This window comes from Pleuronectes platessa, chromosome 7 (assembly GCF_947347685.1).
Source record: "Pleuronectes platessa chromosome 7, fPlePla1.1, whole genome shotgun sequence".
Taxonomy (NCBI): Eukaryota; Metazoa; Chordata; class Actinopteri; order Pleuronectiformes; family Pleuronectidae; genus Pleuronectes; species Pleuronectes platessa.
This window is the reverse complement of record NC_070632.1, coordinates 19,663,308-19,687,143: the sequence shown is the minus strand read 5'-3', so window position 1 is coordinate 19,687,143 and position 23,836 is coordinate 19,663,308. Positions and strand designations below refer to the sequence as shown.

Below are 23,836 nucleotides of genomic sequence, written 5' to 3'. Positions count from 1 at the left end.
ATTTGTCGTATGTACTTTAGTATTGTATTGTTAAGAGATTCACTGGTGGTCACACAGCATAACCCAACAAGTTGGTTCATCAGTTGTATTATTCACACAATCTTAAGCCTCTAGAGAGACCAACAAAAATTGCCATTGCCGACTGTATTTCAGGTCGTCAAGGCGGGAATTGGTTAAAGTTTTCAACTAGCAATAATCACGCCTCGGTTTGACCTCATAGGCTACGATACTGCCACTGCGAAGGGATAAAGAGGCTGATTTGCAGAGGGATGGTATAAAACATCTGCACAACCCTTTGCTAGGGTTTGTCAGTGCATATTGGACCCCAAAGTAAGTGAAACCAGTTATGTTGAGGTGGTTATACTGTTACTCGTCGTGTTTGCTCATTAATAGTCAGGTCAATTTAACTGAGATAGAAAAAAACAGATGTTTAAGTGGGATAAACAGATGATGTTTAATATTTTAAGTGATTGTACTTAGTTCGGTAGGTGGGGCTAATTATTTCAATGTCGACCCAGTGACTATGGTTTGGGCAACACTCGAAAGTAATTTGGCATGTGTACTTTAGTATTGAATTGTTAAGAGATTCTCTTGTGGTCACACTGCATAACCCAACAAGTTGGTTCATCAGTTGTATTATTCACAGAATCTTAAGCCTCTATAGAGACCAACAAAAATTGCCATTGCCGACTATATTTCAGGTCGTCAAGGCGGGAATTGGTTAAAGTTTTCAACTAGCAATAATCACGCCTCGGTTTGACCTCATAGGCTACGATACTGCCACTGCGAAGGGATAAAGAGGCTGATTTGCAGAGGGATGGTATAAAACATCTGCACAACCCTGTGCTAGGGTTTGTCAGTGCATATTGGACCCCAAAGTAAGTGAAACCAGTTATGTTGAGGTGGTTATACTGTTACTCGTCGTGTTTGCTCACTAATAGTCAGGTCAATTTAACTGAGATAGAAAAAAATAGATGTTTAAGTGGGATAAACAGATGATGTTTAATACTTTAAGTGATTGTACTTAGTTCGGTAGGTGGGGCTAATTATTTCAATGTCGCCCCAGTGACTCTGCTTTGGACAACAGCGGAAAGTAATTTGTCGTATGTACTTTAGTATTGTATTGTTAAGAGATTCGGTCACACAGCATAACCCAACAAGTTGGTTCATCAGTTGTATTATTCACACACTCTTAAGCCTCTATAGAGACCAACAAAAATTGCCATTGCCGACTATATTTCAGGTCGTCAAGGCGGGAATTGGTTAAAGTTTTCAACTAGCAATAATCACGCCTCGGTTTGACCTCATAGGCTACGATACTGCCACTGCGAAGGGATAAAGAGGCTGATTTGCAGAGGGATGGTATAAAACATCTGCACAACCCTGTGCTAGGGTTTGTCAGTGCATATTGGACCCCAAAGTAAGTGAAACCAGTTATGTTGAGGTGGTTATACTGTTACTCGTCGTGTTTGCTCACTAATAGTCAGGTCAATTTAACTGAGATAGAAAAAAATAGATGTTTAAGTGGGATAAACAGATGATGTTTAATACTTTAAGTGATTGTACTTAGTTCGGTAGGTGGGGCTAATTATTTCAATGTCGCCCCAGTGACTCTGCTTTGGACAACAGCGGAAAGTAATTTGTCGTATGTACTTTAGTATGTAATTGTTAAGAGATTCACTTGTGGTCACACTGCATAACCCAACAAGTTGGTTCATCAGTTGTATTATTCACACAATCTTAAGCCTCTAGAGAGACCAACAAAAATTGCCATTGCCGACTATATTTCAGGTCGTCAAGACGGGAATTGGTTAAAGTTTTCAACTAGCAATAATCACGCCTCGGTTTGACCTCATAGGCTACGATACTGCCACTGCGAAGGGATAAAGAGGCTGATTTGCAGAGGGATGGTATAAAACATCTGCACAACCCTGTGCTAGGGTTTGTCAGTGCATATTGGACCCCAAAGTAAGTGAAACCAGTTATGTTGAGGTGGTTGAACTGTTACTCGTCGTGTTTGCTCACTAATAGTCAGGTCAATTTAACTTAGATAGAAAAAAATAGATGTTTAAGTGGGATAAACAGATGATGTTTAATACTTTAAGTGATTGTACTTAGTTCGGTAGGTGGGGCTAATTATTTCAATGTCGCCCCAGTGACTCTGCTTTGGACAAGAGCGGAAAGTAATTTGTCGTATGTACTTTAGTATTGTATTGTTAAGAGATTCACTGGTGGTCACACAGCATAACCCAACAAGTTGGTTCATCAGTTGTATTATTCACACAATCTTAAGCCTCTAGAGAGACCAACAAAAATTGCCATTGCCGACTGTATTTCAGGTCGTCAAGGCGGGAATTGGTTAAAGTTTTCAACTAGCAATAATCACGCCTCGGTTTGACCTCATAGGCTACGATACTGCCACTGCGAAGGGATAAAGAGGCTGATTTGCAGAGGGATGGTATAAAACATCTGCACAACCCTTTGCTAGGGTTTGTCAGTGCATATTGGACCCCAAAGTAAGTGAAACCAGTTATGTTGAGGTGGTTATACTGTTACTCGTCGTGTTTGCTCATTAATAGTCAGGTCAATTTAACTGAGATAGAAAAAAACAGATGTTTAAGTGGGATAAACAGATGATGTTTAATATTTTAAGTGATTGTACTTAGTTCGGTAGGTGGGGCTAATTATTTCAATGTCGACCCAGTGACTATGGTTTGGGCAACACTCGAAAGTAATTTGGCATGTGTACTTTAGTATTGAATTGTTAAGAGATTCTCTTGTGGTCACACTGCATAACCCAACAAGTTGGTTCATCAGTTGTATTATTCACAGAATCTTAAGCCTCTATAGAGACCAACAAAAATTGCCATTGCCGACTATATTTCAGGTCGTCAAGGCGGGAATTGGTTAAAGTTTTCAACTAGCAATAATCACGCCTCGGTTTGACCTCATAGGCTACGATACTGCCACTGCGAAGGGATAAAGAGGCTGATTTGCAGAGGGATGGTATAAAACATTTGCACAACCCTGTGCTAGGGTTTGTCAGTGCATATTGGACCCCAAAGTAAGTGAAACCAGTTATGTTGAGGTGGTTATACTGTTACTCGTCGTGTTTGCTCACTAATAGTCAGGTCAATTTAACTGAGATAGAAAAAAATAGATGTTTAAGTGGGATAAACAGATGATGTTTAATACTTTAAGTGATTGTACTTAGTTCGGTAGGTGGGGCTAATTATTTCAATGTCGCCCCAGTGACTCTGCTTTGGACAACAGCGGAAAGTAATTTGTCGTATGTACTTTAGTATTGTATTGTTAAGAGATTCGGTCACACAGCATAACCCAACAAGTTGGTTCATCAGTTGTATTATTCACACACTCTTAAGCCTCTATAGAGACCAACAAAAATTGCCATTGCCGACTATATTTCAGGTCGTCAAGGCGGGAATTGGTTAAAGTTTTCAACTAGCAATAATCACGCCTCGGTTTGACCTCATAGGCTACGATACTGCCACTGCGAAGGGATAAAGAGGCTGATTTGCAGAGGGATGGTATAAAACATCTGCACAACCCTGTGCTAGGGTTTGTCAGTGCATATTGGACCCCAAAGTAAGTGAAACCAGTTATGTTGAGGTGGTTATACTGTTACTCGTCGTGTTTGCTCACTAATAGTCAGGTCAATTTAACTGAGATAGAAAAAAATAGATGTTTAAGTGGGATAAACAGATGATGTTTAATACTTTAAGTGATTGTACTTAGTTCGGTAGGTGGGGCTAATTATTTCAATGTCGCCCCAGTGACTCTGCTTTGGACAACAGCGGAAAGTAATTTGTCGTATGTACTTTAGTATGTAATTGTTAAGAGATTCACTTGTGGTCACACTGCATAACCCAACAAGTTGGTTCATCAGTTGTATTATTCACACAATCTTAAGCCTCTAGAGAGACCAACAAAAATTGCCATTGCCGACTATATTTCAGGTCGTCAAGACGGGAATTGGTTAAAGTTTTCAACTAGCAATAATCACGCCTCGGTTTGACCTCATAGGCTACGATACTGCCACTGCGAAGGGATAAAGAGGCTGATTTGCAGAGGGATGGTATAAAACATCTGCACAACCCTGTGCTAGGGTTTGTCAGTGCATATTGGACCCCAAAGTAAGTGAAACCAGTTATGTTGAGGTGGTTGAACTGTTACTCGTCGTGTTTGCTCACTAATAGTCAGGTCAATTTAACTTAGATAGAAAAAAATAGATGTTTAAGTGGGATAAACAGATGATGTTTAATACTTTAAGTGATTGTACTTAGTTCGGTAGGTGGGGCTAATTATTTCAATGTCGCCCCAGTGACTCTGCTTTGGACAAGAGCGGAAAGTAATTTGTCGTATGTACTTTAGTATTGTATTGTTAAGAGATTCACTGGTGGTCACACAGCATAACCCAACAAGTTGGTTCATCAGTTGTATTATTCACACAATCTTAAGCCTCTAGAGAGACCAACAAAAATTGCCATTGCCGACTATATTTCAGGTCGTCAAGGCAGGAATTGGTTAAAGTTTTCAACTAGCAATAATCACGCCTCGGTTTGACCTCATAGGCTACGATACTGCCACTGCGAAGGGATAAAGAGGCTGATTTGCAGAGGGATGGTATAAAACATCTGCACAACCCTGTGCTAGGGTTTGTCAGTGCATATTGGACCCCAAAGTAAGTGAAACCAGTTATGTTGAGGTGGTTGAACTGTTACTCGTCGTGTTTGCTCACTAATAGTCAGGTCAATTTAACTTAGATAGAAAAAAATAGATGTTTAAGTGGGATAAACAGATGATGTTTAATACTTTAAGTGATTGTACTTAGTTCGGTAGGTGGGGCTAATTATTTCAATGTTGCCCCAGTGACTCTGCTTTGGACAAGAGCGGAAAGTAATTTGTCGTATGTACTTTAGTATTGTATTGTTAAGAGATTCGGTCACACAGCATAACCCAACAAGTTGGTTCATCAGTTGTATTATTCACACACTCTTAAGCCTCTATAGAGACCAACAAAAATTGCCATTGCCGACTATATTTCAGGTCGTCAAGGCGGGAATTGGTTAAAGTTTTCAACTAGCAATAATCACGCCTCGGTTTGACCTCATAGGCTACGATACTGCCACTGCGAAGGGATAAAGAGGCTGATTTGCAGAGGGATGGTATAAAACATCTGCACAACCCTGTGCTAGGGTTTGTCAGTGCATATTGGACCCCAAAGTAAGTGAAACCAGTTATGTTGAGGTGGTTATACTGTTACTCGTCGTGTTTGCTCACTAATAGTCAGGTCAATTTAACTGAGATAGAAAAAAATAGATGTTTAAGTGGGATAAACAGATGATGTTTAATACTTTAAGTGATTGTACTTAGTTCGGTAGGTGGGGCTAATTATTTCAATGTCGCCCCAGTGACTCTGCTTTGGACAACAGCGGAAAGTAATTTGTCGTATGTACTTTAGTATGTAATTGTTAAGAGATTCACTTGTGGTCATACTGCATAACCCAACAAGTTGGTTCATCAGTTGTATTATTCACACAATCTTAAGCCTCTATAGAGACCAACAAAAATTGCCATTGCCGACTATATTTCAGGTCGTCAAGGCGGGAATTGGTTAAAGTTTTCAACTAGCAATAATCACGCCTCGGTTTGACCTCATAGGCTACGATACTGCCACTGCGAAGGGATAAAGAGGCTGATTTGCAGAGGGATGGTATAAAACATCTGCACAACCCTGTGCTAGGGTTTGTCAGTGCATATTGGACCCCAAAGTAAGTGAAACCAGTTATGTTGAGGTGGTTATACTGTTACTCGTCGTGTTTGCTCACTAATAGTCAGGTCAATTTAACTGAGATAGGAAAAAATAGATGTTTAAGTGGGATAAACAGATGATGTTTAATACTTTAAGTGATTGTACTTAGTTCGGTAGGTGGGGCTAATTATTTCAATGTCGCCCCAGTGACTCTGCTTTGGACAACAGCGGAAAGTAATTTGTCGTATGTACTTTAGTATGGAATTGTTAAGAGATTCACTTGTGGTCACACTGCATAACCCAACAAGTTGGTTCATCAGTTGTATTATTCACACAATCTTAAGCCTCTAGAGAGACCAACAAAAATTGCCATTGCCGACTATATTTCAGGTCGTCAAGGCGGGAATTGGTTAAAGTTTTCAACTAGCAATAATCACGCCTCGGTTTGACCTCATAGGCTACGATACTGCCACTGCGAAGGGATAAAGAGGCTGATTTGCAGAGGGATGGTATAAAACATCTGCACAACCCTGTGCTAGGGTTTGTCAGTGCATATTGGACCCCAAAGTAAGTGAAACCAGTTATGTTGAGGTGGTTATACTCGTCGTGTTTGCTCACTAATAGTCAGGTCAATTTAACTGAGATAGGAAAAAATAGATGTTTAAGTGGGATAAACAGATGATGTTTAATACTTTAAGTGATTGTACTTAGTTCGGTAGGTGGGACTAATTATTTCAATGTCGCCCCAGTGACTCTGCTTTGGACAACAGCGGAAAGTAATTTGTCGTATGTACTTTAGTATTGTATTGTTAAGAGATTCGGTCACACAGCATAACCCAACAAGTTGGTTAATCAGTTGTATTATTCACACACTCTTAAGCCTCTAGAGAGACCAACAAAAATTGCCATTGCCGACTGTATTTCAGGTCGTCAAGGCGGGAATTGGTTAAAGTTTTCAACTAGCAATAATCACGCCTCGGTTTGACCTCATAGGCTACGATACTGCCACTGCGAAGGGATAAAGAGGCTGATTTGCAGAGGGATGGTATAAAACATCTGCACAACCCTTTGCTAGGGTTTGTCAGTGCATATTGGACCCCAAAGTAAGTGAAACCAGTTATGTTGAGGTGGTTATACTGTTACTCGTCGTGTTTGCTCACTAATAGTCAGGTCAATTTAACTGAGATAGGAAAAAATAGATGTTTAAGTGGGATAAACAGATGATGTTTAATACTTTAAGTGATTGTACTTAGTTCGGTAGGTGGGGCTAATTATTTCAATGTCGCCCCAGTGACTCTGCTTTGGACAACAGCGGAAAGTAATTTGTCGTATGTACTTTAGTATGGAATTGTTAAGAGATTCACTTGTGGTCACACTGCATAACCCAACAAGTTGGTTCATCAGTTGAATTATTCACACAATCTTAAGCCTCTAGAGAGACCAACAAAAATTGCCATTGCCGACTATATTTCAGGTCGTCAAGGCGGGAATTGGTTAAAGTTTTCAACTAGCAATAATCACGCCTCGGTTTGACCTCATAGGCTACGATACTGCCACTGCGAAGGGATAAAGAGGCTGATTTGCAGAGGGATGGTATAAAACATCTGCACAACCCTTTGCTAGGGTTTGTCAGTGCATATTGGACCCCAAAGTAAGTGAAACCAGTTATGTTGAGGTGGTTATACTGTTACTCGTCGTGTTTGCTCATTAATAGTCAGGTCAATTTAACTGAGATAGAAAAAAATAGATGTTTAAGTGGGATAAACAGATGATGTTTAATATTTTAAGTGATTGTACTTAGTTCGGTAGGTGGGGCTAATTATTTCAATGTCGCCCCAGTGACTATGGTTTGGGCAACACTCGAAAGTAATTTGGCATGTGTACTTTAGTATTGAATTGTTAAGAGATTCTCTTGTGGTCACACTGCATAACCCAACAAGTTGGTTCATCAGTTGTATTATTCACACAATCTTAAGCCTCTATAGAGACCAACAAAAATTGCCATTGCCGACTATATTTCAGGTCGTCAAGGCGGGAATTGGTTAAAGTTTTCAACTAGCAATAATCACGCCTCGGTTTGACCTCATAGGCTACGATACTGCCACTGCGAAGGGATAAAGAGGCTGATTTGCAGAGGGATGGTATAAAACATCTGCACAACCCTGTGCTAGGGTTTGTCAGTGCATATTGGACCCCAAAGTAAGTGAAACCAGTTATGTTGAGGTGGTTATACTGTTACTCGTCATGTTTGCTCACTAATAGTCAGGTCAATTTAACTGAGATAGAAAAAAATAGATGTTTAAGTGGGATAAACAGATGATGTTTAATACTTTAAGTGATTGTACTTAGTTCGGTAGGTGGGGCTAATTATTTCAATGTCGCCCCAGTGACTCTGCTTTGGACAACAGCGGAAAGTAATTTGTCGTATGTACTTTAGTATTGTATTGTTAAGAGATCCGGTCACACAGCATAACCCAACAAGTTGGTTCATCAGTTGTATTATTCACACACTCTTAAGCCTCTATAGAGACCAACAAAAATTGCCATTGCCGACTATATTTCAGGTCGTCAAGGCGGGAATTGGTTAAAGTTTTCAACTAGCAATAATCACGCCTCGGTTTGACCTCATAGGCTACGATACTGCCACTGCGAAGGGATAAAGAGGCTGATTTGCAGAGGGATGGTATAAAACATCTGCACAACCCTGTGCTAGGGTTTGTCAGTGCATATTGGACCCCAAAGTAAGTGAAACCAGTTATGTTGAGGTGGTTATACTGTTACTCGTCGTGTTTGCTCACTAATAGTCAGGTCAATTTAACTGAGATAGAAAAAAATAGATGTTTAAGTGGGATAAACAGATGATGTTTAATACTTTAAGTGATTGTACTTAGTTCGGTAGGTGGGGCTAATTATTTCAATGTCGCCCCAGTGACTCTGCTTTGGACAACAGCGGAAAGTAATTTGTCGTATGTACTTTAGTATGTAATTGTTAAGAGATTCACTTGTGGTCACACTGCATAACCCAACAAGTTGGTTCATCAGTTGTATTATTCACACAATCTTAAGCCTCTAGAGAGACCAACAAAAATTGCCATTGCCGACTATATTTCAGGTCGTCAAGACGGGAATTGGTTAAAGTTTTCAACTAGCAATAATCACGCCTCGGTTTGACCTCATAGGCTACGATACTGCCACTGCGAAGGGATAAAGAGGCTGATTTGCAGAGGGATGGTATAAAACATCTGCACAACCCTGTGCTAGGGTTTGTCAGTGCATATTGGACCCCAAAGTAAGTGAAACCAGTTATGTTGAGGTGGTTGAACTGTTACTCGTCGTGTTTGCTCACTAATAGTCAGGTCAATTTAACTTAGATAGAAAAAAATAGATGTTTAAGTGGGATAAACAGATGATGTTTAATACTTTAAGTGATTGTACTTAGTTCGGTAGGTGGGGCTAATTATTTCAATGTCGCCCCAGTGACTCTGCTTTGGACAAGAGCGGAAAGTAATTTGTCGTATGTACTTTAGTATTGTATTGTTAAGAGATTCACTGGTGGTCACACAGCATAACCCAACAAGTTGGTTCATCAGTTGTATTATTCACACAATCTTAAGCCTCTAGAGAGACCAACAAAAATTGCCATTGCCGACTATATTTCAGGTCGTCAAGGCAGGAATTGGTTAAAGTTTTCAACTAGCAATAATCACGCCTCGGTTTGACCTCATAGGCTACGATACTGCCACTGCGAAGGGATAAAGAGGCTGATTTGCAGAGGGATGGTATAAAACATCTGCACAACCCTGTGCTAGGGTTTGTCAGTGCATATTGGACCCCAAAGTAAGTGAAACCAGTTATGTTGAGGTGGTTGAACTGTTACTCGTCGTGTTTGCTCACTAATAGTCAGGTCAATTTAACTTAGATAGAAAAAAATAGATGTTTAAGTGGGATAAACAGATGATGTTTAATACTTTAAGTGATTGTACTTAGTTCGGTAGGTGGGGCTAATTATTTCAATGTCGCCCCAGTGACTCTGCTTTGGACAAGAGCGGAAAGTAATTTGTCGTATGTACTTTAGTATTGTATTGTTAAGAGATTCACTGGTGGTCACACAGCATAACCCAACAAGTTGGTTCATCAGTTGTATTATTCACACAATCTTAAGCCTCTAGAGAGACCAACAAAAATTGCCATTGCCGACTGTATTTCAGGTCGTCAAGGCGGGAATTGGTTAAAGTTTTCAACTAGCAATAATCACGCCTCGGTTTGACCTCATAGGCTACGATACTGCCACTGCGAAGGGATAAAGAGGCTGATTTGCAGAGGGATGGTATAAAACATCTGCACAACCCTTTGCTAGGGTTTGTCAGTGCATATTGGACCCCAAAGTAAGTGAAACCAGTTATGTTGAGGTGGTTATACTGTTACTCGTCGTGTTTGCTCACTAATAGTCAGGTCAATTTAACTGAGATAGGAAAAAATAGATGTTTAAGTGGGATAAACAGATGATGTTTAATACTTTAAGTGATTGTACTTAGTTCGGTAGGTGGGGCTAATTATTTCAATGTCGCCCCAGTGACTCTGCTTTGGACAACAGCGGAAAGTAATTTGTCGTATGTACTTTAGTATTGTATTGTTAAGAGATCCGGTCACACAGCATAACCCAACAAGTTGGTTCATCAGTTGTATTATTCACACACTCTTAAGCCTCTATAGAGACCAACAAAAATTGCCATTGCCGACTATATTTCAGGTCGTCAAGGCGGGAATTGGTTAAAGTTTTCAACTAGCAATAATCACGCCTCGGTTTGACCTCATAGGCTACGATACTGCCACTGCGAAGGGATAAAGAGGCTGATTTGCAGAGGGATGGTATAAAACATCTGCACAACCCTGTGCTAGGGTTTGTCAGTGCATATTGGACCCCAAAGTAAGTGAAACCAGTTATGTTGAGGTGGTTATACTGTTACTCGTCGTGTTTGCTCACTAATAGTCAGGTCAATTTAACTGAGATAGAAAAAAATAGATGTTTAAGTGGGATAAACAGATGATGTTTAATACTTTAAGTGATTGTACTTAGTTCGGTAGGTGGGGCTAATTATTTCAATGTCGCCCCAGTGACTCTGCTTTGGACAACAGCGGAAAGTAATTTGTCGTATGTACTTTAGTATGTAATTGTTAAGAGATTCACTTGTGGTCACACTGCATAACCCAACAAGTTGGTTCATCAGTTGTATTATTCACACAATCTTAAGCCTCTAGAGAGACCAACAAAAATTGCCATTGCCGACTATATTTCAGGTCGTCAAGACGGGAATTGGTTAAAGTTTTCAACTAGCAATAATCACGCCTCGGTTTGACCTCATAGGCTACGATACTGCCACTGCGAAGGGATAAAGAGGCTGATTTGCAGAGGGATGGTATAAAACATCTGCACAACCCTGTGCTAGGGTTTGTCAGTGCATATTGGACCCCAAAGTAAGTGAAACCAGTTATGTTGAGGTGGTTGAACTGTTACTCGTCGTGTTTGCTCACTAATAGTCAGGTCAATTTAACTTAGATAGAAAAAAATAGATGTTTAAGTGGGATAAACAGATGATGTTTAATACTTTAAGTGATTGTACTTAGTTCGGTAGGTGGGGCTAATTATTTCAATGTCGCCCCAGTGACTCTGCTTTGGACAAGAGCGGAAAGTAATTTGTCGTATGTACTTTAGTATTGTATTGTTAAGAGATTCACTGGTGGTCACACAGCATAACCCAACAAGTTGGTTCATCAGTTGTATTATTCACACAATCTTAAGCCTCTAGAGAGACCAACAAAAATTGCCATTGCCGACTATATTTCAGGTCGTCAAGGCAGGAATTGGTTAAAGTTTTCAACTAGCAATAATCACGCCTCGGTTTGACCTCATAGGCTACGATACTGCCACTGCGAAGGGATAAAGAGGCTGATTTGCAGAGGGATGGTATAAAACATCTGCACAACCCTGTGCTAGGGTTTGTCAGTGCATATTGGACCCCAAAGTAAGTGAAACCAGTTATGTTGAGGTGGTTGAACTGTTACTCGTCGTGTTTGCTCACTAATAGTCAGGTCAATTTAACTTAGATAGAAAAAAATAGATGTTTAAGTGGGATAAACAGATGATGTTTAATACTTTAAGTGATTGTACTTAGTTCGGTAGGTGGGGCTAATTATTTCAATGTCGCCCCAGTGACTCTGCTTTGGACAAGAGCGGAAAGTAATTTGTCGTATGTACTTTAGTATTGTATTGTTAAGAGATTCACTGGTGGTCACACAGCATAACCCAACAAGTTGGTTCATCAGTTGTATTATTCACACAATCTTAAGCCTCTAGAGAGACCAACAAAAATTGCCATTGCCGACTGTATTTCAGGTCGTCAAGGCGGGAATTGGTTAAAGTTTTCAACTAGCAATAATCACGCCTCGGTTTGACCTCATAGGCTACGATACTGCCACTGCGAAGGGATAAAGAGGCTGATTTGCAGAGGGATGGTATAAAACATCTGCACAACCCTTTGCTAGGGTTTGTCAGTGCATATTGGACCCCAAAGTAAGTGAAACCAGTTATGTTGAGGTGGTTATACTGTTACTCGTCGTGTTTGCTCATTAATAGTCAGGTCAATTTAACTGAGATAGAAAAAAACAGATGTTTAAGTGGGATAAACAGATGATGTTTAATATTTTAAGTGATTGTACTTAGTTCGGTAGGTGGGGCTAATTATTTCAATGTCGACCCAGTGACTATGGTTTGGGCAACACTCGAAAGTAATTTGGCATGTGTACTTTAGTATTGAATTGTTAAGAGATTCTCTTGTGGTCACACTGCATAACCCAACAAGTTGGTTCATCAGTTGTATTATTCACAGAATCTTAAGCCTCTATAGAGACCAACAAAAATTGCCATTGCCGACTATATTTCAGGTCGTCAAGGCGGGAATTGGTTAAAGTTTTCAACTAGCAATAATCACGCCTCGGTTTGACCTCATAGGCTACGATACTGCCACTGCGAAGGGATAAAGAGGCTGATTTGCAGAGGGATGGTATAAAACATCTGCACAACCCTGTGCTAGGGTTTGTCAGTGCATATTGGACCCCAAAGTAAGTGAAACCAGTTATGTTGAGGTGGTTATACTGTTACTCGTCGTGTTTGCTCACTAATAGTCAGGTCAATTTAACTGAGATAGAAAAAAATAGATGTTTAAGTGGGATAAACAGATGATGTTTAATACTTTAAGTGATTGTACTTAGTTCGGTAGGTGGGGCTAATTATTTCAATGTCGCCCCAGTGACTCTGCTTTGGACAACAGCGGAAAGTAATTTGTCGTATGTACTTTAGTATTGTATTGTTAAGAGATTCGGTCACACAGCATAACCCAACAAGTTGGTTCATCAGTTGTATTATTCACACACTCTTAAGCCTCTATAGAGACCAACAAAAATTGCCATTGCCGACTATATTTCAGGTCGTCAAGGCGGGAATTGGTTAAAGTTTTCAACTAGCAATAATCACGCCTCGGTTTGACCTCATAGGCTACGATACTGCCACTGCGAAGGGATAAAGAGGCTGATTTGCAGAGGGATGGTATAAAACATCTGCACAACCCTGTGCTAGGGTTTGTCAGTGCATATTGGACCCCAAAGTAAGTGAAACCAGTTATGTTGAGGTGGTTATACTGTTACTCGTCGTGTTTGCTCACTAATAGTCAGGTCAATTTAACTGAGATAGAAAAAAATAGATGTTTAAGTGGGATAAACAGATGATGTTTAATACTTTAAGTGATTGTACTTAGTTCGGTAGGTGGGGCTAATTATTTCAATGTCGCCCCAGTGACTCTGCTTTGGACAACAGCGGAAAGTAATTTGTCGTATGTACTTTAGTATGTAATTGTTAAGAGATTCACTTGTGGTCACACTGCATAACCCAACAAGTTGGTTCATCAGTTGTATTATTCACACAATCTTAAGCCTCTAGAGAGACCAACAAAAATTGCCATTGCCGACTATATTTCAGGTCGTCAAGACGGGAATTGGTTAAAGTTTTCAACTAGCAATAATCACGCCTCGGTTTGACCTCATAGGCTACGATACTGCCACTGCGAAGGGATAAAGAGGCTGATTTGCAGAGGGATGGTATAAAACATCTGCACAACCCTGTGCTAGGGTTTGTCAGTGCATATTGGACCCCAAAGTAAGTGAAACCAGTTATGTTGAGGTGGTTGAACTGTTACTCGTCGTGTTTGCTCACTAATAGTCAGGTCAATTTAACTTAGATAGAAAAAAATAGATGTTTAAGTGGGATAAACAGATGATGTTTAATACTTTAAGTGATTGTACTTAGTTCGGTAGGTGGGGCTAATTATTTCAATGTCGCCCCAGTGACTCTGCTTTGGACAAGAGCGGAAAGTAATTTGTCGTATGTACTTTAGTATTGTATTGTTAAGAGATTCACTGGTGGTCACACAGCATAACCCAACAAGTTGGTTCATCAGTTGTATTATTCACACAATCTTAAGCCTCTAGAGAGACCAACAAAAATTGCCATTGCCGACTATATTTCAGGTCGTCAAGGCAGGAATTGGTTAAAGTTTTCAACTAGCAATAATCACGCCTCGGTTTGACCTCATAGGCTACGATACTGCCACTGCGAAGGGATAAAGAGGCTGATTTGCAGAGGGATGGTATAAAACATCTGCACAACCCTGTGCTAGGGTTTGTCAGTGCATATTGGACCCCAAAGTAAGTGAAACCAGTTATGTTGAGGTGGTTGAACTGTTACTCGTCGTGTTTGCTCACTAATAGTCAGGTCAATTTAACTTAGATAGAAAAAAATAGATGTTTAAGTGGGATAAACAGATGATGTTTAATACTTTAAGTGATTGTACTTAGTTCGGTAGGTGGGGCTAATTATTTCAATGTCGCCCCAGTGACTCTGCTTTGGACAAGAGCGGAAAGTAATTTGTCGTATGTACTTTAGTATTGTATTGTTAAGAGATTCACTGGTGGTCACACAGCATAACCCAACAAGTTGGTTCATCAGTTGTATTATTCACACACTCTTAAGCCTCTATAGAGACCAACAAAAATTGCCATTGCCGACTATATTTCAGGTCGTCAAGGCGGGAATTGGTTAAAGTTTTCAACTAGCAATAATCACGCCTCGGTTTGACCTCATAGGCTACGATACTGCCACTGCGAAGGGATAAAGAGGCTGATTTGCAGAGGGATGGTATAAAACATCTGCACAACCCTTTGCTAGGGTTTGTCAGTGCATATTGGACCCCAAAGTAAGTGAAACCAGTTATGTTGAGGTGGTTATACTGTTACTCGTCGTGTTTGCTCATTAATAGTCAGGTCAATTTAACTGAGATAGAAAAAAACAGATGTTTAAGTGGGATAAACAGATGATGTTTAATATTTTAAGTGATTGTACTTAGTTCGGTAGGTGGGGCTAATTATTTCAATGTCGACCCAGTGACTATGGTTTGGGCAACACTCGAAAGTAATTTGGCATGTGTACTTTAGTATTGAATTGTTAAGAGATTCTCTTGTGGTCACACTGCATAACCCAACAAGTTGGTTCATCAGTTGTATTATTCACAGAATCTTAAGCCTCTATAGAGACCAACAAAAATTGCCATTGCCGACTATATTTCAGGTCGTCAAGGCGGGAATTGGTTAAAGTTTTCAACTAGCAATAATCACGCCTCGGTTTGACCTCATAGGCTACGATACTGCCACTGCGAAGGGATAAAGAGGCTGATTTGCAGAGGGATGGTATAAAACATCTGCACAACCCTGTGCTAGGGTTTGTCAGTGCATATTGGACCCCAAAGTAAGTGAAACCAGTTATGTTGAGGTGGTTATACTGTTACTCGTCGTGTTTGCTCACTAATAGTCAGGTCAATTTAACTGAGATAGAAAAAAATAGATGTTTAAGTGGGATAAACAGATGATGTTTAATACTTTAAGTGATTGTACTTAGTTCGGTAGGTGGGGCTAATTATTTCAATGTCGCCCCAGTGACTCTGCTTTGGACAACAGCGGAAAGTAATTTGTCGTATGTACTTTAGTATTGTATTGTTAAGAGATTCGGTCACACAGCATAACCCAACAAGTTGGTTCATCAGTTGTATTATTCACACACTCTTAAGCCTCTATAGAGACCAACAAAAATTGCCATTGCCGACTATATTTCAGGTCGTCAAGGCGGGAATTGGTTAAAGTTTTCAACTAGCAATAATCACGCCTCGGTTTGACCTCATAGGCTACGATACTGCCACTGCGAAGGGATAAAGAGGCTGATTTGCAGAGGGATGGTATAAAACATCTGCACAACCCTGTGCTAGGGTTTGTCAGTGCATATTGGACCCCAAAGTAAGTGAAACCAGTTATGTTGAGGTGGTTATACTGTTACTCGTCGTGTTTGCTCACTAATAGTCAGGTCAATTTAACTGAGATAGAAAAAAATAGATGTTTAAGTGGGATAAACAGATGATGTTTAATACTTTAAGTGATTGTACTTAGTTCGGTAGGTGGGGCTAATTATTTCAATGTCGCCCCAGTGACTCTGCTTTGGACAACAGCGGAAAGTAATTTGTCGTATGTACTTTAGTATGTAATTGTTAAGAGATTCACTTGTGGTCACACTGCATAACCCAACAAGTTGGTTCATCAGTTGTATTATTCACACAATCTTAAGCCTCTAGAGAGACCAACAAAAATTGCCATTGCCGACTATATTTCAGGTCGTCAAGACGGGAATTGGTTAAAGTTTTCAACTAGCAATAATCACGCCTCGGTTTGACCTCATAGGCTACGATACTGCCACTGCGAAGGGATAAAGAGGCTGATTTGCAGAGGGATGGTATAAAACATCTGCACAACCCTGTGCTAGGGTTTGTCAGTGCATATTGGACCCCAAAGTAAGTGAAACCAGTTATGTTGAGGTGGTTGAACTGTTACTCGTCGTGTTTGCTCACTAATAGTCAGGTCAATTTAACTTAGATAGAAAAAAATAGATGTTTAAGTGGGATAAACAGATGATGTTTAATACTTTAAGTGATTGTACTTAGTTCGGTAGGTGGGGCTAATTATTTCAATGTCGCCCCAGTGACTCTGCTTTGGACAAGAGCGGAAAGTAATTTGTCGTATGTACTTTAGTATTGTATTGTTAAGAGATTCACTGGTGGTCACACAGCATAACCCAACAAGTTGGTTCATCAGTTGTATTATTCACACAATCTTAAGCCTCTAGAGAGACCAACAAAAATTGCCATTGCCGACTATATTTCAGGTCGTCAAGGCAGGAATTGGTTAAAGTTTTCAACTAGCAATAATCACGCCTCGGTTTGACCTCATAGGCTACGATACTGCCACTGCGAAGGGATAAAGAGGCTGATTTGCAGAGGGATGGTATAAAACATCTGCACAACCCTGTGCTAGGGTTTGTCAGTGCATATTGGACCCCAAAGTAAGTGAAACCAGTTATGTTGAGGTGGTTGAACTGTTACTCGTCGTGTTTGCTCACTAATAGTCAGGTCAATTTAACTTAGATAGAAAAAAATAGATGTTTAAGTGGGATAAACAGATGATGTTTAATACTTTAAGTGATTGTACTTAGTTCGGTAGGTGGGGCTAATTATTTCAATGTCGCCCCAGTGACTCTGCTTTGGACAAGAGCGGAAAGTAATTTGTCGTATGTACTTTAGTATTGTATTGTTAAGAGATTCACTGGTGGTCACACAGCATAACCCAACAAGTTGGTTCATCAGTTGTATTATTCACACACTCTTAAGCCTCTATAGAGACCAACAAAAATTGCCATTGCCGACTATATTTCAGGTCGTCAAGGCGGGAATTGGTTAAAGTTTTCAACTAGCAATAATCACGCCTCGGTTTGACCTCATAGGCTACGATACTGCCACTGCGAAGGGATAAAGAGGCTGATTTGCAGAGGGATGGTATAAAACATCTGCACAACCCTTTGCTAGGGTTTGTCAGTGCATATTGGACCCCAAAGTAAGTGAAACCAGTTATGTTGAGGTGGTTATACTGTTACTCGTCGTGTTTGCTCATTAATAGTCAGGTCAATTTAACTGAGATAGAAAAAAACAGATGTTTAAGTGGGATAAACAGATGATGTTTAATATTTTAAGTGATTGTACTTAGTTCGGTAGGTGGGGCTAATTATTTCAATGTCGACCCAGTGACTATGGTTTGGGCAACACTCGAAAGTAATTTGGCATGTGTACTTTAGTATTGAATTGTTAAGAGATTCTCTTGTGGTCACACTGCATAACCCAACAAGTTGGTTCATCAGTTGTATTATTCACAGAATCTTAAGCCTCTATAGAGACCAACAAAAATTGCCATTGCCGACTATATTTCAGGTCGTCAAGGCGGGAATTGGTTAAAGTTTTCAACTAGCAATAATCACGCCTCGGTTTGACCTCATAGGCTACGATACTGCCACTGCGAAGGGATAAAGAGGCTGATTTGCAGAGGGATGGTATAAAACATCTGCACAACCCTGTGCTAGGGTTTGTCAGTGCATATTGGACCCCAAAGTAAGTGAAACCAGTTATGTTGAGGTGGTTATACTGTTACTCGTCGTGTTTGCTCACTAATAGTCAGGTCAATTTAACTGAGATAGAAAAAAATAGATGTTTAAGTGGGATAAACAGATGATGTTTAATACTTTAAGTGATTGTACTTAGTTCGGTAGGTGGGGCTAATTATTTCAATGTCGCCCCAGTGACTCTGCTTTGGACAACAGCGGAAAGTAATTTGTCGTATGTACTTTAGTATTGTATTGTTAAGAGATTCGGTCACACAGCATAACCCAACAAGTTGGTTCATCAGTTGTATTATTCACACACTCTTAAGCCTCTATAGAGACCAACAAAAATTGCCATTGCCGACTATATTTCAGGTCGTCAAGGCGGGAATTGGTTAAAGTTTTCAACTAGCAATAATCACGCCTCGGTTTGACCTCATAGGCTACGATACTGCCACTGCGAAGGGATAAAGAGGCTGATTTGCAGAGGGATGGTATAAAACATCTGCACAACCCTGTGCTAGGGTTTGTCAGTGCATATTGGACCCCAAAGTAAGTGAAACCAGTTATGTTGAGGTGGTTATACTGTTACTCGTCGTGTTTGCTCACTAATAGTCAGGTCAATTTAACTGAGATAGAAAAAAATAGATGTTTAAGTGGGATAAACAGATGATGTTTAATACTTTAAGTGATTGTACTTAGTTCGGTAGGTGGGGCTAATTATTTCAATGTCGCCCCAGTGACTCTGCTTTGGACAACAGCGGAAAGTAATTTGTCGTATGTACTTTAGTATGTAATTGTTAAGAGATTCACTTGTGGTCATACTGCATAACCCAACAAGTTGGTTCATCAGTTGTATTATTCACACAATCTTAAGCCTCTATAGAGACCAACAAAAATTGCCATTGCCGACTATATTTCAGGTCGTCAAGGCGGGAATTGGTTAAAGTTTTCAACTAGCAATAATCACGCCTCGGTTTGACCTCATAGGCTACGATACTGCCACTGCGAAGGGATAAAGAGGCTGATTTGCAGAGGGATGGTATAAAACATCTGCACAACCCTGTGCTAGGGTTTGTCAGTGCATATTGGACCCCAAAGTAAGTGAAACCAGTTATGTTGAGGTGGTTATACTGTTACTCGTCGTGTTTGCTCACTAATAGTCAGGTCAATTTAACTGAGATAGGAAAAAATAGATGTTTAAGTGGGATAAACAGATGATGTTTAATACTTTAAGTGATTGTACTTAGTTCGGTAGGTGGGGCTAATTATTTCAATGTCGCCCCAGTGACTCTGCTTTGGACAACAGCGGAAAGTAATTTGTCGTATGTACTTTAGTATGGAATTGTTAAGAGATTCACTTGTGGTCACACTGCATAACCCAACAAGTTGGTTCATCAGTTGTATTATTCACACAATCTTAAGCCTCTAGAGAGACCAACAAAAATTGCCATTGCCGACTATATTTCAGGTCGTCAAGGCGGGAATTGGTTAAAGTTTTCAACTAGCAATAATCACGCCTCGGTTTGACCTCATAGGCTACGATACTGCCACTGCGAAGGGATAAAGAGGCTGATTTGCAGAGGGATGGTATAAAACATCTGCACAACCCTGTGCTAGGGTTTGTCAGTGCATATTGGACCCCAAAGTAAGTGAAACCAGTTATGTTGAGGTGGTTATACTCGTCGTGTTTGCTCACTAATAGTCAGGTCAATTTAACTGAGATAGGAAAAAATAGATGTTTAAGTGGGATAAACAGATGATGTTTAATACTTTAAGTGATTGTACTTAGTTCGGTAGGTGGGACTAATTATTTCAATGTCGCCCCAGTGACTCTGCTTTGGACAACAGCGGAAAGTAATTTGTCGTATGTACTTTAGTATTGTATTGTTAAGAGATTCGGTCACACAGCATAACCCAACAAGTTGGTTAATCAGTTGTATTATTCACACACTCTTAAGCCTCTAGAGAGACCAACAAAAATTGCCATTGCCGACTGTATTTCAGGTCGTCAAGGCGGGAATTGGTTAAAGTTTTCAACTAGCAATAATCACGCCTCGGTTTGACCTCATAGGCTACGATACTGCCACTGCGAAGGGATAAAGAGGCTGATTTGCAGAGGGATGGTATAAAACATCTGCACAACCCTTTGCTAGGGTTTGTCAGTGCATATTGGACCCCAAAGTAAGTGAAACCAGTTATGTTGAGGTGGTTATACTGTTACTCGTCGTGTTTGCTCACTAATAGTCAGGTCAATTTAACTGAGATAGGAAAAAATAGATGTTTAAGTGGGATAAACAGATGATGTTTAATACTTTAAGTGATTGTACTTAGTTCGGTAGGTGGGGCTAATTATTTCAATGTCGCCCCAGTGACTCTGCTTTGGACAACAGCGGAAAGTAATTTGTCGTATGTACTTTAGTATTGTATTGTTAAGAGATTCGGTCACACAGCATAACCCAACAAGTTGGTTCATCAGTTGTATTATTCACACACTCTTAAGCCTCTATAGAGACCAACAAAAATTGCCATTGCCGACTATATTTCAGGTCGTCAAGGCGGGAATTGGTTAAAGTTTTCAACTAGCAATAATCACGCCTCGGTTTGACCTCATAGGCTACGATACTGCCACTGCGAAGGGATAAAGAGGCTGATTTGCAGAGGGATGGTATAAAACATCTGCACAACCCTGTGCTAGGGTTTGTCAGTGCATATTGGACCCCAAAGTAAGTGAAACCAGTTATGTTGAGGTGGTTATACTGTTACTCGTCGTGTTTGCTCACTAATAGTCAGGTCAATTTAACTGAGATAGAAAAAAATAGATGTTTAAGTGGGATAAACAGATGATGTTTAATACTTTAAGTGATTGTACTTAGTTCGGTAGGTGGGGCTAATTATTTCAATGTCGCCCCAGTGACTCTGCTTTGGACAACAGCGGAAAGTAATTTGTCGTATGTACTTTAGTATGTAATTGTTAAGAGATTCACTTGTGGTCACACTGCATAACCCAACAAGTTGGTTCATCAGTTGTATTATTCACACAATCTTAAGCCTCTAGAGAGACCAACAAAAATTGCCATTGCCGACTATATTTCAGGTCGTCAAGACGGGAATTGGTTAAAGTTTTCAACTAGCAATAATCACGCCTCGGTTTGACCTCATAGGCTACGATACTGCCACTGCGAAGGGATAAAGAGGCTGATTTGCAGAGGGATGGTATAAAACATCTGCACAACCCTGTGCTAGGGTTTGTCAGTGCATATTGGACCCCAAAGTAAGTGAAACCAGTTATGTTGAGGTGGTTGAACTGTTACTCGTCGTGTTTGCTCACTAATAGTCAGGTCAATTTAACTTAGAAAGAAAAAAATAGATGTTTAAGTGGGATAAACAGATGATGTTTAATACTTTAAGTGATTGTACTTAGTTCGGTAGGTGGGGCTAATTATTTCAATGTCGCCCCAGTGACTCTGCTTTGGACAAGAGCGGAAAGTAATTTGTCGTATGTACTTTAGTATTGTATTGTTAAGAGATTCACTGGTGGTCACACAGCATAACCCAACAAGTTGGTTCATCAGTTGTATTATTCACACAATCTTAAGCCTCTAGAGAGACCAACAAAAATTGCCATTGCCGACTATATTTCAGGTCGTCAAGGCAGGAATTGGTTAAAGTTTTCAACTAGCAATAATCACGCCTCGGTTTGACCTCATAGGCTACGATACTGCCACTGCGAAGGGATAAAGAGGCTGATTTGCAGAGGGATGGTATAAAACATCTGCACAACCCTGTGCTAGGGTTTGTCAGTGCATATTGGACCCCAAAGTAAGTGAAACCAGTTATGTTGAGGTGGTTGAACTGTTACTCGTCGTGTTTGCTCACTAATAGTCAGGTCAATTTAACTTAGATAGAAAAAAATAGATGTTTAAGTGGGATAAACAGATGATGTTTAATACTTTAAGTGATTGTACTTAGTTCGGTAGGTGGGGCTAATTATTTCAATGTCGCCCCAGTGACTCTGCTTTGGACAAGAGCGGAAAGTAATTTGTCGTATGTACTTTAGTATTGTATTGTTAAGAGATTCACTGGTGGTCACACAGCATAACCCAACAAGTTGGTTCATCAGTTGTATTATTCACACACTCTTAAGCCTCTATAGAGACCAACAAAAATTGCCATTGCCGACTATATTTCAGGTCGTCAAGGCGGGAATTGGTTAAAGTTTTCAACTAGCAATAATCACGCCTCGGTTTGACCTCATAGGCTACGATACTGCCACTGCGAAGGGATAAAGAGGCTGATTTGCAGAGGGATGGTATAAAACATCTGCACAACCCTGTGCTAGGGTTTGTCAGTGCATATTGGACCCCAAAGTAAGTGAAACCAGTTATGTTGAGGTGGTTATACTGTTACTCGTCGTGTTTGCTCACTAATAGTCAGGTCAATTTAACTGAGATAGAAAAAAATAGATGTTTAAGTGGGATAAACAGATGATGTTTAATACTTTAAGTGATTGTACTTAGTTCGGTAGGTGGGGCTAATTATTTCAATGTCGCCCCAGTGACTCTGCTTTGGACAACAGCGGAAAGTAATTTGTCGTATGTACTTTAGTATGTAATTGTTAAGAGATTCACTTGTGGTCATACTGCATAACCCAACAAGTTGGTTCATCAGTTGTATTATTCACACAATCTTAAGCCTCTATAGAGACCAACAAAAATTGCCATTGCCGACTATATTTCAGGTCGTCAAGGCGGGAATTGGTTAAAGTTTTCAACTAGCAATAATCACGCCTCGGTTTGACCTCATAGGCTACGATACTGCCACTGCGAAGGGATAAAGAGGCTGATTTGCAGAGGGATGGTATAAAACATCTGCACAACCCTGTGCTAGGGTTTGTCAGTGCATATTGGACCCCAAAGTAAGTGAAACCAGTTATGTTGAGGTGGTTATACTGTTACTCGTCGTGTTTGCTCACTAATAGTCAGGTCAATTTAACTGAGATAGGAAAAAATAGATGTTTAAGTGGGATAAACAGATGATGTTTAATACTTTAAGTGATTGTACTTAGTTCGGTAGGTGGGGCTAATTATTTCAATGTCGCCCCAGTGACTCTGCTTTGGACAACAGCGGAAAGTAATTTGTCGTATGTACTTTAGTATGGAATTGTTAAGAGATTCACTTGTGGTCACACTGCATAACCCAACAAGTTGGTTCATCAGTTGTATTATTCACACAATCTTAAGCCTCTAGAGAGACCAACAAAAATTGCCATTGCCGACTATATTTCAGGTCGTCAAGGCGGGAATTGGTTAAAGTTTTCAACTAGCAATAATCACGCCTCGGTTTGACCTCATAGGCTACGATACTGCCACTGCGAAGGGATAAAGAGGCTGATTTGCAGAGGGATGGTATAAAACATCTGCACAACCCTTTGCTAGGGTTTGTCAGTGCATATTGGACCCCAAAGTAAGTGAAACCAGTTATGT

General features: G+C 40.1%; 44 non-coding genes across 44 annotated transcripts; all 44 read right to left on the bottom strand.

Annotated features, from left to right (window-relative positions):
* Positions 1-107: 107 nt before the first annotated feature.
* Positions 108-247, bottom strand: LOC128445268 (U4 spliceosomal RNA). The gene has a single exon (XR_008339352.1). It is a non-coding gene; the product is annotated as a U4 spliceosomal RNA (small nuclear RNA).
* A 408-nt stretch (positions 248-655) lies between these two features.
* Positions 656-795, bottom strand: LOC128445183 (U4 spliceosomal RNA). The gene has a single exon (XR_008339272.1). It is a non-coding gene; the product is annotated as a U4 spliceosomal RNA (small nuclear RNA).
* Positions 796-1,197: 402 nt separating this feature from the next.
* LOC128445182 (U4 spliceosomal RNA) lies at positions 1,198-1,337 on the bottom strand. The gene has a single exon (XR_008339271.1). It is a non-coding gene; the product is annotated as a U4 spliceosomal RNA (small nuclear RNA).
* Positions 1,338-1,745: 408 nt separating this feature from the next.
* On the bottom strand, positions 1,746-1,885 carry LOC128445291 (U4 spliceosomal RNA). Its single transcript, XR_008339375.1, has one exon. It is a non-coding gene; the product is annotated as a U4 spliceosomal RNA (small nuclear RNA).
* Positions 1,886-2,293: 408 nt separating this feature from the next.
* LOC128445267 (U4 spliceosomal RNA) lies at positions 2,294-2,433 on the bottom strand. The gene has a single exon (XR_008339351.1). It is a non-coding gene; the product is annotated as a U4 spliceosomal RNA (small nuclear RNA).
* Positions 2,434-2,841: 408 nt separating this feature from the next.
* Positions 2,842-2,981, bottom strand: LOC128445181 (U4 spliceosomal RNA). Its single transcript, XR_008339270.1, has one exon. It is a non-coding gene; the product is annotated as a U4 spliceosomal RNA (small nuclear RNA).
* Positions 2,982-3,383: 402 nt separating this feature from the next.
* On the bottom strand, positions 3,384-3,523 carry LOC128445179 (U4 spliceosomal RNA). Its single transcript, XR_008339268.1, has one exon. It is a non-coding gene; the product is annotated as a U4 spliceosomal RNA (small nuclear RNA).
* Positions 3,524-3,931: 408 nt separating this feature from the next.
* LOC128445289 (U4 spliceosomal RNA) lies at positions 3,932-4,071 on the bottom strand. The gene has a single exon (XR_008339373.1). It is a non-coding gene; the product is annotated as a U4 spliceosomal RNA (small nuclear RNA).
* A 408-nt stretch (positions 4,072-4,479) lies between these two features.
* LOC128445303 (U4 spliceosomal RNA) lies at positions 4,480-4,619 on the bottom strand. The gene has a single exon (XR_008339387.1). It is a non-coding gene; the product is annotated as a U4 spliceosomal RNA (small nuclear RNA).
* A 402-nt stretch (positions 4,620-5,021) lies between these two features.
* On the bottom strand, positions 5,022-5,161 carry LOC128445178 (U4 spliceosomal RNA). The gene has a single exon (XR_008339267.1). It is a non-coding gene; the product is annotated as a U4 spliceosomal RNA (small nuclear RNA).
* Positions 5,162-5,569: 408 nt separating this feature from the next.
* Positions 5,570-5,709, bottom strand: LOC128445177 (U4 spliceosomal RNA). The gene has a single exon (XR_008339266.1). It is a non-coding gene; the product is annotated as a U4 spliceosomal RNA (small nuclear RNA).
* A 408-nt stretch (positions 5,710-6,117) lies between these two features.
* Positions 6,118-6,257, bottom strand: LOC128445236 (U4 spliceosomal RNA). The gene has a single exon (XR_008339322.1). It is a non-coding gene; the product is annotated as a U4 spliceosomal RNA (small nuclear RNA).
* Positions 6,258-6,653: 396 nt separating this feature from the next.
* Positions 6,654-6,793, bottom strand: LOC128445266 (U4 spliceosomal RNA). Its single transcript, XR_008339350.1, has one exon. It is a non-coding gene; the product is annotated as a U4 spliceosomal RNA (small nuclear RNA).
* A 408-nt stretch (positions 6,794-7,201) lies between these two features.
* On the bottom strand, positions 7,202-7,341 carry LOC128445235 (U4 spliceosomal RNA). Its single transcript, XR_008339321.1, has one exon. It is a non-coding gene; the product is annotated as a U4 spliceosomal RNA (small nuclear RNA).
* Positions 7,342-7,749: 408 nt separating this feature from the next.
* On the bottom strand, positions 7,750-7,889 carry LOC128445176 (U4 spliceosomal RNA). Its single transcript, XR_008339265.1, has one exon. It is a non-coding gene; the product is annotated as a U4 spliceosomal RNA (small nuclear RNA).
* Positions 7,890-8,291: 402 nt separating this feature from the next.
* LOC128445175 (U4 spliceosomal RNA) lies at positions 8,292-8,431 on the bottom strand. The gene has a single exon (XR_008339264.1). It is a non-coding gene; the product is annotated as a U4 spliceosomal RNA (small nuclear RNA).
* Positions 8,432-8,839: 408 nt separating this feature from the next.
* On the bottom strand, positions 8,840-8,979 carry LOC128445288 (U4 spliceosomal RNA). The gene has a single exon (XR_008339372.1). It is a non-coding gene; the product is annotated as a U4 spliceosomal RNA (small nuclear RNA).
* A 408-nt stretch (positions 8,980-9,387) lies between these two features.
* On the bottom strand, positions 9,388-9,527 carry LOC128445302 (U4 spliceosomal RNA). Its single transcript, XR_008339386.1, has one exon. It is a non-coding gene; the product is annotated as a U4 spliceosomal RNA (small nuclear RNA).
* A 408-nt stretch (positions 9,528-9,935) lies between these two features.
* On the bottom strand, positions 9,936-10,075 carry LOC128445265 (U4 spliceosomal RNA). Its single transcript, XR_008339349.1, has one exon. It is a non-coding gene; the product is annotated as a U4 spliceosomal RNA (small nuclear RNA).
* Positions 10,076-10,477: 402 nt separating this feature from the next.
* Positions 10,478-10,617, bottom strand: LOC128445371 (U4 spliceosomal RNA). Its single transcript, XR_008339451.1, has one exon. It is a non-coding gene; the product is annotated as a U4 spliceosomal RNA (small nuclear RNA).
* Positions 10,618-11,025: 408 nt separating this feature from the next.
* Positions 11,026-11,165, bottom strand: LOC128445287 (U4 spliceosomal RNA). The gene has a single exon (XR_008339371.1). It is a non-coding gene; the product is annotated as a U4 spliceosomal RNA (small nuclear RNA).
* A 408-nt stretch (positions 11,166-11,573) lies between these two features.
* On the bottom strand, positions 11,574-11,713 carry LOC128445301 (U4 spliceosomal RNA). Its single transcript, XR_008339385.1, has one exon. It is a non-coding gene; the product is annotated as a U4 spliceosomal RNA (small nuclear RNA).
* A 408-nt stretch (positions 11,714-12,121) lies between these two features.
* LOC128445264 (U4 spliceosomal RNA) lies at positions 12,122-12,261 on the bottom strand. Its single transcript, XR_008339348.1, has one exon. It is a non-coding gene; the product is annotated as a U4 spliceosomal RNA (small nuclear RNA).
* Positions 12,262-12,669: 408 nt separating this feature from the next.
* LOC128445370 (U4 spliceosomal RNA) lies at positions 12,670-12,809 on the bottom strand. The gene has a single exon (XR_008339450.1). It is a non-coding gene; the product is annotated as a U4 spliceosomal RNA (small nuclear RNA).
* A 402-nt stretch (positions 12,810-13,211) lies between these two features.
* LOC128445369 (U4 spliceosomal RNA) lies at positions 13,212-13,351 on the bottom strand. The gene has a single exon (XR_008339449.1). It is a non-coding gene; the product is annotated as a U4 spliceosomal RNA (small nuclear RNA).
* Positions 13,352-13,759: 408 nt separating this feature from the next.
* LOC128445286 (U4 spliceosomal RNA) lies at positions 13,760-13,899 on the bottom strand. Its single transcript, XR_008339370.1, has one exon. It is a non-coding gene; the product is annotated as a U4 spliceosomal RNA (small nuclear RNA).
* A 408-nt stretch (positions 13,900-14,307) lies between these two features.
* On the bottom strand, positions 14,308-14,447 carry LOC128445300 (U4 spliceosomal RNA). The gene has a single exon (XR_008339384.1). It is a non-coding gene; the product is annotated as a U4 spliceosomal RNA (small nuclear RNA).
* A 408-nt stretch (positions 14,448-14,855) lies between these two features.
* Positions 14,856-14,995, bottom strand: LOC128445368 (U4 spliceosomal RNA). The gene has a single exon (XR_008339448.1). It is a non-coding gene; the product is annotated as a U4 spliceosomal RNA (small nuclear RNA).
* A 408-nt stretch (positions 14,996-15,403) lies between these two features.
* Positions 15,404-15,543, bottom strand: LOC128445367 (U4 spliceosomal RNA). The gene has a single exon (XR_008339447.1). It is a non-coding gene; the product is annotated as a U4 spliceosomal RNA (small nuclear RNA).
* A 402-nt stretch (positions 15,544-15,945) lies between these two features.
* On the bottom strand, positions 15,946-16,085 carry LOC128445365 (U4 spliceosomal RNA). Its single transcript, XR_008339445.1, has one exon. It is a non-coding gene; the product is annotated as a U4 spliceosomal RNA (small nuclear RNA).
* A 408-nt stretch (positions 16,086-16,493) lies between these two features.
* LOC128445285 (U4 spliceosomal RNA) lies at positions 16,494-16,633 on the bottom strand. The gene has a single exon (XR_008339369.1). It is a non-coding gene; the product is annotated as a U4 spliceosomal RNA (small nuclear RNA).
* A 408-nt stretch (positions 16,634-17,041) lies between these two features.
* On the bottom strand, positions 17,042-17,181 carry LOC128445299 (U4 spliceosomal RNA). The gene has a single exon (XR_008339383.1). It is a non-coding gene; the product is annotated as a U4 spliceosomal RNA (small nuclear RNA).
* Positions 17,182-17,589: 408 nt separating this feature from the next.
* Positions 17,590-17,729, bottom strand: LOC128445364 (U4 spliceosomal RNA). Its single transcript, XR_008339444.1, has one exon. It is a non-coding gene; the product is annotated as a U4 spliceosomal RNA (small nuclear RNA).
* A 408-nt stretch (positions 17,730-18,137) lies between these two features.
* Positions 18,138-18,277, bottom strand: LOC128445363 (U4 spliceosomal RNA). The gene has a single exon (XR_008339443.1). It is a non-coding gene; the product is annotated as a U4 spliceosomal RNA (small nuclear RNA).
* A 402-nt stretch (positions 18,278-18,679) lies between these two features.
* LOC128445362 (U4 spliceosomal RNA) lies at positions 18,680-18,819 on the bottom strand. Its single transcript, XR_008339442.1, has one exon. It is a non-coding gene; the product is annotated as a U4 spliceosomal RNA (small nuclear RNA).
* A 408-nt stretch (positions 18,820-19,227) lies between these two features.
* On the bottom strand, positions 19,228-19,367 carry LOC128445361 (U4 spliceosomal RNA). Its single transcript, XR_008339441.1, has one exon. It is a non-coding gene; the product is annotated as a U4 spliceosomal RNA (small nuclear RNA).
* A 408-nt stretch (positions 19,368-19,775) lies between these two features.
* LOC128445234 (U4 spliceosomal RNA) lies at positions 19,776-19,915 on the bottom strand. Its single transcript, XR_008339320.1, has one exon. It is a non-coding gene; the product is annotated as a U4 spliceosomal RNA (small nuclear RNA).
* Positions 19,916-20,311: 396 nt separating this feature from the next.
* LOC128445263 (U4 spliceosomal RNA) lies at positions 20,312-20,451 on the bottom strand. Its single transcript, XR_008339347.1, has one exon. It is a non-coding gene; the product is annotated as a U4 spliceosomal RNA (small nuclear RNA).
* Positions 20,452-20,853: 402 nt separating this feature from the next.
* Positions 20,854-20,993, bottom strand: LOC128445360 (U4 spliceosomal RNA). Its single transcript, XR_008339440.1, has one exon. It is a non-coding gene; the product is annotated as a U4 spliceosomal RNA (small nuclear RNA).
* Positions 20,994-21,401: 408 nt separating this feature from the next.
* Positions 21,402-21,541, bottom strand: LOC128445283 (U4 spliceosomal RNA). Its single transcript, XR_008339367.1, has one exon. It is a non-coding gene; the product is annotated as a U4 spliceosomal RNA (small nuclear RNA).
* A 408-nt stretch (positions 21,542-21,949) lies between these two features.
* On the bottom strand, positions 21,950-22,089 carry LOC128445298 (U4 spliceosomal RNA). The gene has a single exon (XR_008339382.1). It is a non-coding gene; the product is annotated as a U4 spliceosomal RNA (small nuclear RNA).
* Positions 22,090-22,497: 408 nt separating this feature from the next.
* LOC128445359 (U4 spliceosomal RNA) lies at positions 22,498-22,637 on the bottom strand. Its single transcript, XR_008339439.1, has one exon. It is a non-coding gene; the product is annotated as a U4 spliceosomal RNA (small nuclear RNA).
* Positions 22,638-23,045: 408 nt separating this feature from the next.
* Positions 23,046-23,185, bottom strand: LOC128445358 (U4 spliceosomal RNA). The gene has a single exon (XR_008339438.1). It is a non-coding gene; the product is annotated as a U4 spliceosomal RNA (small nuclear RNA).
* A 408-nt stretch (positions 23,186-23,593) lies between these two features.
* Positions 23,594-23,733, bottom strand: LOC128445233 (U4 spliceosomal RNA). The gene has a single exon (XR_008339319.1). It is a non-coding gene; the product is annotated as a U4 spliceosomal RNA (small nuclear RNA).
* Between the last annotated feature and the right edge of the window lie 103 nt (positions 23,734-23,836).